Source organism: Borostomias antarcticus (assembly GCF_949987555.1).
Source record: "Borostomias antarcticus genome assembly, chromosome: 16".
NCBI lineage: Eukaryota > Metazoa > Chordata > Actinopteri > Stomiiformes > Stomiidae > Borostomias > Borostomias antarcticus.
The window spans coordinates 15562677-15570176 of record NC_140249.1 but is presented as its reverse complement, the minus strand read 5'-3'; the positions used below and the strand labels follow the sequence as shown (position 1 = coordinate 15570176).

At 50.5% G+C, this 7500-nt stretch overlaps 1 protein-coding gene across 1 annotated transcript in view; it reads left to right on the top strand.

The window, feature by feature from the left end:
• The window catches only part of b4galnt4a (beta-1,4-N-acetyl-galactosaminyl transferase 4a), a gene marked incomplete at both ends in the record, with an annotated part of 195052 nt that overhangs the window by 173762 nt on the left and 13790 nt on the right, over positions 1 to 7500 (top strand).

Genomic DNA, 7500 nt, shown 5'->3' with positions numbered 1-7500 from the left:
GATAGTAGAGGAGATAGTGGAGGAGATAGTGGAGGAGATAGAGGAGATAGTAGAGGAGATAGTGGAGGAGATAGAGGAGATAGTAGAGGAGATAGTGGAGGAGATAGAGGAGATAGTAGAGGAGATAGTAGAGGAGATAGTGGAGGAGATATAGGAGATAGCAGAAGAGATAGTGGAGGAGATAGTAGAGGAGATAGAGGAGATAGTAGAGGAGATAGTGGAGGATATAGAGGAGATAGAGGAGATAGTAGAGGAGATAGTGGAGGAGATAGAGTAGGAGATAGAGGTAGCTTTTCATCTGTGGTCTTAAGAACCGCAGCTCAGTGTAAGACTAGGTTCAACAATCTCAGATTGAGGGCAAGAAAAAGCTGGGAGACACAAAATGGGAGGCAAGGGCCAGACAGGTGTCCATCTTCAAGCGAGATCTTGTCAGACAGCAGAGGTGGTCGCTGCCTCTGCCCTTATCACAGAAAGCGTGGAGCGGTCCAGGGGAATAAAGGTAGGAATATCCATTACCTCAGGCAAGATACTGGCTCATCTTACTGTGGGTCAAGTTGCACGAGACCTGCAATGTCTGCTCTGCGATATCCGAGTGGCGTCCGTTACGCATGGCTGCGTTGTTCAGGACCCAGCATGACATAATACCATCTGAGGACGGCATTGTATTGCTCCCCCTTGATCTATCCCATATTGGCTATAGGCAGACACTATAGGTACAATGGTAAAATGTTGGTATTTACTGTATTTGGCTCACACAAGGTATCCAGAAAGCCAGTGGAGGCATATCTATTATAGGGACAATTGAATTAAGTGGTGCAGGTGTGCCTTTCCTCGGAAAACAGACTCGAAAAAGCTCTCTGTCCTTGTCTTCCTAGACCTGAGTGTCAGCGTTTGACATGGTAGACCATAGTATCCTTATTAGAAGACTGGAAAACTGGGTAGGCCTCTCTGGACCTGTCCTTGACTGCTTCAGGACGTATTTAACTGGCCGAGAGTTTTTCGTCACCCTCGGTGACCACAGATCAAAAAACACAAGAGATGACATGTATTGCTCCCCCTTGATCTATCCCAACATTTGAAATGCATTTTAAGGTGACCAAATGCTTTCTACGTTATATTACATTACAGTCATTTAGCAGGGACTTTTATCAAAAGCAACTTAGAATAATTGCATTTAATGTAGGTAGTCAGTGTACTACTACTCAGGGTCCGAATCAGAATCAGAACTCAAGTGCATCTCCTTTCTAAACAAGTTACTAAGAGTAATCTAGTGCTCAAGCCAAAGTGCCATAGTAGCAAAATATAAACACAATAAGTGCTTAAGAGGGAGGATGGTGGTAGTACTTCTTGAAGAGGTGAGTTTTTAGCTGCGGCTGCTGCCCTGAGGTCAGTGGTCAGTTCGTTCCACCAACACGGGGCCAGGACAGAGAAGAGCCGTGACTGTGTCGATCGACCGCAGGGGCCTCTGGGTGACGGGGCCCCGAGGTAGCAGAGCGTAGCGGTCGGGGGAGGGTAGGGCTTGACCGTCACCTGGAGGTAGGAGGGGGCTGTTCCTTTCATTGCCCTCTACAGTAGGCTCTCTCTACTGTATTTGCACACCTGGCCTTAATATTATATGAGTTTGTACGATACAGTATGTCTTTAATGAATAACCATTGTTTAAGCCACCCATTCAGAGCTTCTCTCTGGAAGACGTGACGAGAAGAATTCGCTGTTTGAATTTATTCGCTGAGCCAGGGTAATTCACATAGACATGAGTGAAGTAACCTCTCGTGTTGCAAACCACCTGCATATTTATGGTTTGGAAACGCACAAGTGTAGTCCATGAACCCTCTTGGTCGGTGCCTTCAAACAGCATTATCACATCATCACATTTTTGAAAAACATAGAATATGGAAACTTGCTAAGTTACACATTAATCATTCGAGTCGTTTTCATTTTCATTCTGATCTGAGAAAGAAAAGAGATATTTCCTATTCCCTGACTTGACAAATCACTATTGAGTTGCAGTATACTGTATGTTTTATGAATGGTTGGGAATGTGTCTTTGTGGGCGTGGCTATTGTTACTGAAATGGTTGGAGTGTGGTTAATAGTAAGGGGTAAATGGACTGCACTTATACTGTGATTTTATCCAAAACGCTTTACAATGGACTCCCATTCATACGTTCACACACACCCATTCACACACCAATGGCGGTATCTGCCATGCAAGGCGCTTGCCTGGGGTTTGGTGTCTTGCCCAAGGACTCTTCGACATGTGGACAGGAGGAGCCGGGATTCAAACCGCCTCCCCTGCAGTCACTGGACGACCCGCTCGACCTCCTGAGCCATAGCCGCCCCATAATGCAATGCTCTAGTGCTGCCCCTGTGTGTTGACAGACGTTCAGTATCTTCCAGCAAGGCCAGTTGTGTGATATTTAGGCAACAGAATACAAACATTTCTTTTGACTGCTTTTCGGGTTGAAAAATAGGCCTTGACCTGTGCATTTTTTGGGGAAGTGTTCTGTCCATGTTTCTACTGGTTGAATGTAATTGAAGGTTTCCTTGAATTTCAAGATGTCTGTTGAGAGCTTTTTTAACAACTCATAACTAACAACTCAAGTCTTTTTTAACAACTCATAACTAACAACTCAAGTAACAATTTAATGAGCTCGAGTTGAATTTTGATGAGAGCTTTTTAGCGTGCCAGAAGCTGAATTGTATTATTTTGGAAATCATAACCTGTCACTGTTCCAACTGCATGGTGTAAATTAGGGAATCGCTAGTCTCGCCCAGACCTACAGTATCTCCACACTTTGTTTACGCTGTGCCGGCGTTGGAGAAAGGTCTGTCTGGACTCATTACCTTTCGGACACGGGCGGGGGGGGGGGGGGGGGGGGGGGGTCACTCTGCATTTCACAATCATATTGTATAAACCAATCACAGTCTCCGGCTCGGAGGTTGTTGTGACACGTTGATAGCGGAAGGGGAGGATTCAGAAGGGGAGGAGTCCGAAGGGGAGGAGTCGGAAGGGGAGGAGTCAGAAGGGGAGGAGTCTGGATTTAATCTGATTGGAGAGAATCTCCCGTGGTCGCTGACTGAGGCAGGAGAGATTCTCCCGCCCTCCTAACGACGAGGCTTGTCTCCCAAAACCCACGCCCGGTGAGTCAGACTAGGGGATCGCCAGACGAGGTGCCATGCAGGGATATGCAAACGGCGTGGCTGGATGCGTCTCAGACGGGCTCCGCCCACGTCCAGGCAGACTTTGCGCAGCCGCTCCGTCTGTCTCTCTTCCTCCCCCGAGAGGATTGACTTCCATCCTTTTCTCTCTCCCTCCTCTCCTGCAGCTCCGGCGTTCCATCTCCCACTCTTATTGTTCTACTCGGTTCCGCGTTTGAGGCGCGGATGAGGTTTCGGAGAGGAACCCACACACCCGAGGCATGCGTACACGCGCGTGTGTGTGCGCCTGTGTGTGTGTGTGCTTGTGTGTGTGTGTGTGTGTGTGTGTGTGTGTGTGTGTGTGTGTGTGAGAGACAGAAGAGAGAGACAGTGCGTGTGCGTGTGTGTGTGTGTGTGTGCGTCTGTGTGCGTGCGTGTGTGTGTGCGTGTGTGTGAATGAGAGATCCACCAGCAGGTGTGGGGAATGATTGTCAGGCCCGGGACGGTCTGGTCGTCTCTTAACTGAAGTCTTTCCTTCCTCCGAAGACGTCCATCGCTCACCGGCGTCCACAGGGTCCCCCCCATCATCCTTTCACTCTCTGTCTCTGTATCTGTAAGCCTGCCCTCTTCTCTCTCTCTCTCTCTCCCTCTCTCTCTCTCTCTCTCTCCCTCTCTCTCTCCGTCTCTCTCCCTCTCTCCCTCTCTCTCCCTCATCTCTCTCCTCTCTCTCCCTCTCTCTCTCTCTCCATCATCTCTCTCTCCCCCATCTCTCTCCCTCTCTCTCTCTCCCCTCTCTCCCTCTCTCTTTCTCTCTCATCTCTCTCTTCGTCATATCTCTCTCCCTCTCTCCCTCTCTCCCTCTCCCTCTCTCCCTCTCTCCTCTCTCTCCCTCTCCCTCTCTCTCTCTCTGTCATCTCTCTCTCCCTAATCTCTCTCCCTCTCTCTCCTCTCTCTTCTCTCTCTCCCTCTCTCTTTCTCCCTCATCTCTCTCTCTCTTCGTCATCTCTCTCTCTACCACATAATCTCGCCTCCTGGTTGCCATGGTGCTTCAGAACGGGGACCCGACACGTGGCCCCGAGGCTCCGCACCCCCGCCCCCGCGCCGGCCCCGAATCCAAGAGAGGGCGGAATGAGAGGAGCGGGCGTGTGTCTGTGTGTGTGTGTGTGTGTGTGTGTGTGTGTGTGTGTGTGCGCACACCCACACACTGACACACTTGACACTTGTTCAGCCCTAATGATGGGTTCCTCAGACACAGCTGGGCGGCTTTGTGGGCAGACAAAGAACAGATGGACAGAGCTGTCAGCGCAGGAAGGAAGGGAGGGAGGGAGGGAGGGAGGGAGGGAGGGAGGGAGGGAGGGGAGGAGGGGAGAGGAGAAGTGTGCGAGGGAGAGACATAAATGAAGAGATAGAGAGAGAGGGAGAGAGAGAGACTGCGGTAGATGAAGAAGAGGTCGGCAGAGTCGGGCCTTTCTTTTCACGTCCACAGAGTAGTTCTCCATCACGCCATCGGACGCGTAAGAAGGACAATAAAGACGGCCATTACCGTAATGATCTGATTATGTCTATGCTAGAAAGGTCATGTGCCCCCCCCCCCCCCCGTTCTCCGCTCCCTCCCTGGGAGCCTGCCAGGAGAGCAGGAAATGGACCGCAAGGCTGTTAAGAGCTCGTTTGAACTGTGAGAAATGTATTAATGAAGCAGAGAAAGGCTACATCGCAAATCAAGTGTGTGTGTGTGCGTGTGTGTGTGTGTGTGGGCGCGTGTGTGTCTGGAGCCCGCCTCCCGTCGCGCCGTCTTTAGCGAGGACCCTGCCCGTGATTTAATGGCGGGCATACATTTCACACCTTGACAGAAGTAGTGGATTAAGCGTGACTGGCTGCCTCAGAATGAGCCCGGGGCGGGGATAAATCACACACAACAATTCTCCCGTTCACCGAGGGAAGAGATACTGTAGCTCGGGCGCGCTGGTCTCTCCCCGACCGGCTCTCCGGCTCGCTTAAAGATGGAGGCGTCCTCCCTGGTCTCACAGCGCAGAGGGAGACATGGAGAGAGAGGGGGAGGAGGCGATAGAGAAAGAGAGACAGGTAGAAAGCTGTTTCACAGGTTTGTCTTAAAGGTGTACTGTAGTCTGATATGTAGCATCATAAGCCCTGTAATAAGGTTATTATTTACAATCATACAACAGCCCGTATAACATTTTTGACACTTTGCACTCGAGATATTAGTGCTATGTCAGAGATGTCACTGTTAGAGAAGCATCAGCTAACCATATAACATGTATATAACATGTATATAACATAACTTAGCTGTGACATGAGCAATGAGCACTAATATCCCAAGAGTGCAAAGTCCAAATTTCATTGTATATGATGGTAAATAACCTTATAACAGGGCTTATGATGGTAAATACCAAACTAGTCCTTTAACGATTCAGACAGGTAAGTCTGTTGCCAGGTCGGAGAATAGATTTCTGGAAGTCTAAGGCTCTAAATGTGTGGGGAGGTGTGAGGGTTATTAAGGCGGGAGGTGTGAGGGTTATTTAGGCGGGAGGTGTGAGGGCTATTTAGCGCGTCTCCATCTGTGCCTGCTACACCTCATGAATGAATCAGTGAAAATGACTGCAACTGAGCCGAACAAACGCATCTTGTATTTAAAAAGAGATGTTATGAATAATTTTGAGTTTCCCAAGCGGGGAAGAGGATGAAAACAGTTGTACCATTTATATTTCTGTGTGTGTGTGTGTGTGTGTGTGTGTGTGTGTGTGTGTGTGTGTGTGACAACTTAATTAACTTTTTTGAGTTCAAAAATAACCCTCGGACACCGTGGTGGACAGCGGTGGTCAGGGAAGACGTCCGACTGAAGAAGGAGGCCTTCCGGGATATGTTAGCCCGGGAGACCCCAGAAACAGTTGCAGGGTATCGACTGGCCCGGAGGGCTGCGGCTTCGGCCGTGACCAAGGCAAAGCAGCGGGTGTGGGAGGAGTTCGGAGAAACCATGGAGAAGGACTTTCAGTCGGCACCAAAGTGTTTCTGGAAGACCATCAGACACCTCAGGAAGGGAAAGCGGGGGACCATCCAAGCTGTATACAGCAAGGAGGGGACACTGCTGACCTCAACTGAGGAGGTTGTTGAGCGTAGGAAGGAGCACTTTGAGGAACTCCTGAACCCGACTAATCCACCCTCTACGAACGAGGCAGAGCCGGAAGATGATGGGGGGTCGTCAATGTCCTTGGAGGAGGTCACTGAGGTAGTCAAACAACTCCACAGTGGCAGAGCCCCAGGGACTGATGAGATCCGTCCAGAAATGCTGAAGGCGCTGGGTGTAGAGGGGCTGTCTTGGTTGACACGCCTCTGTAACATTGCGTGGAAGTCTGGGTCAGTGCCGAAGGAGTGGCAGACTGGGGTGGTGGTCCCAATATTCAAAAAAGGGGACCAGAGGGTGTGTGCGAATTATAGAGGCATCACATTACTCAGCCTCCCAGGGAAAGTTTACTCCAAGGTGCTGGAAAGGAGGGTCCGGCCGATAGTCGAACCTCAGATCGAAGAGGAACAATGCGGATTTCGTCCTGGTCGTGGAACTACCGACCAGCTCTTCACTCTCGCAAGGATCTTGGAGGGGGCTTGGGAGTTTGCCCAACCTGTCTACATGTGTTTTGTGGACTTGGAGAAGGCTTACGACCGGGTCCCTCGAGAGGTCTTGTGGAGGGTTATGCGGGAGTATGGGGTGAGGGGGTCCCTACTTAGGGCCATTCAATCCCTGTACACCCAGAGCGAGAGCTGTGTCCGGGTCCTCGGCAGTAAGTCGTCTTCCTTTCCGGTGGGTGTTGGCCTCCGCCAGGGCTGCGCTTTGTCACCTATCCTGTTTGTGAATTTCATGGACAGGATATCGAGGCGTAGCCGGGGGGAGGAGGGTTTGCAGTTCGGTGAGCTGGGGATCACATCACTGCTTTTTGCAGATGATGTGGTCCTGATGGCATCAGCTGCCTGCGACCTCCAGCACTCTCTGGATAGGTTCGCAACTGAGTGTGAAGCGGCTGGGATGAGAATAAGCACTTCTAAATCTGAGGCCATGGTTCTCAGCAGGAAACCGGTGGCCTGTCCGCTCCGAGTAGGAAATGAGTCCTTACCCCAAGTGAAGGAGTTCAAGTATCTGGGGGTCTTGTTCACGAGTGAGGGAACCATGGAGAGGGAGTTTGGCCGGAGAATTGGAGCAGCTGGTGCGGTTCTGCAGTCGCTTTACCGCACTGTTGTGACGAAAAGAGAGCTGGGCCAAAAGGCAAAGCTCTCGATCTACCGGTCTATCTTCGTCCCCACCCCTATGGTCATGAAGGATGGGTCATGACCGAAAGAACGAGATCACGGA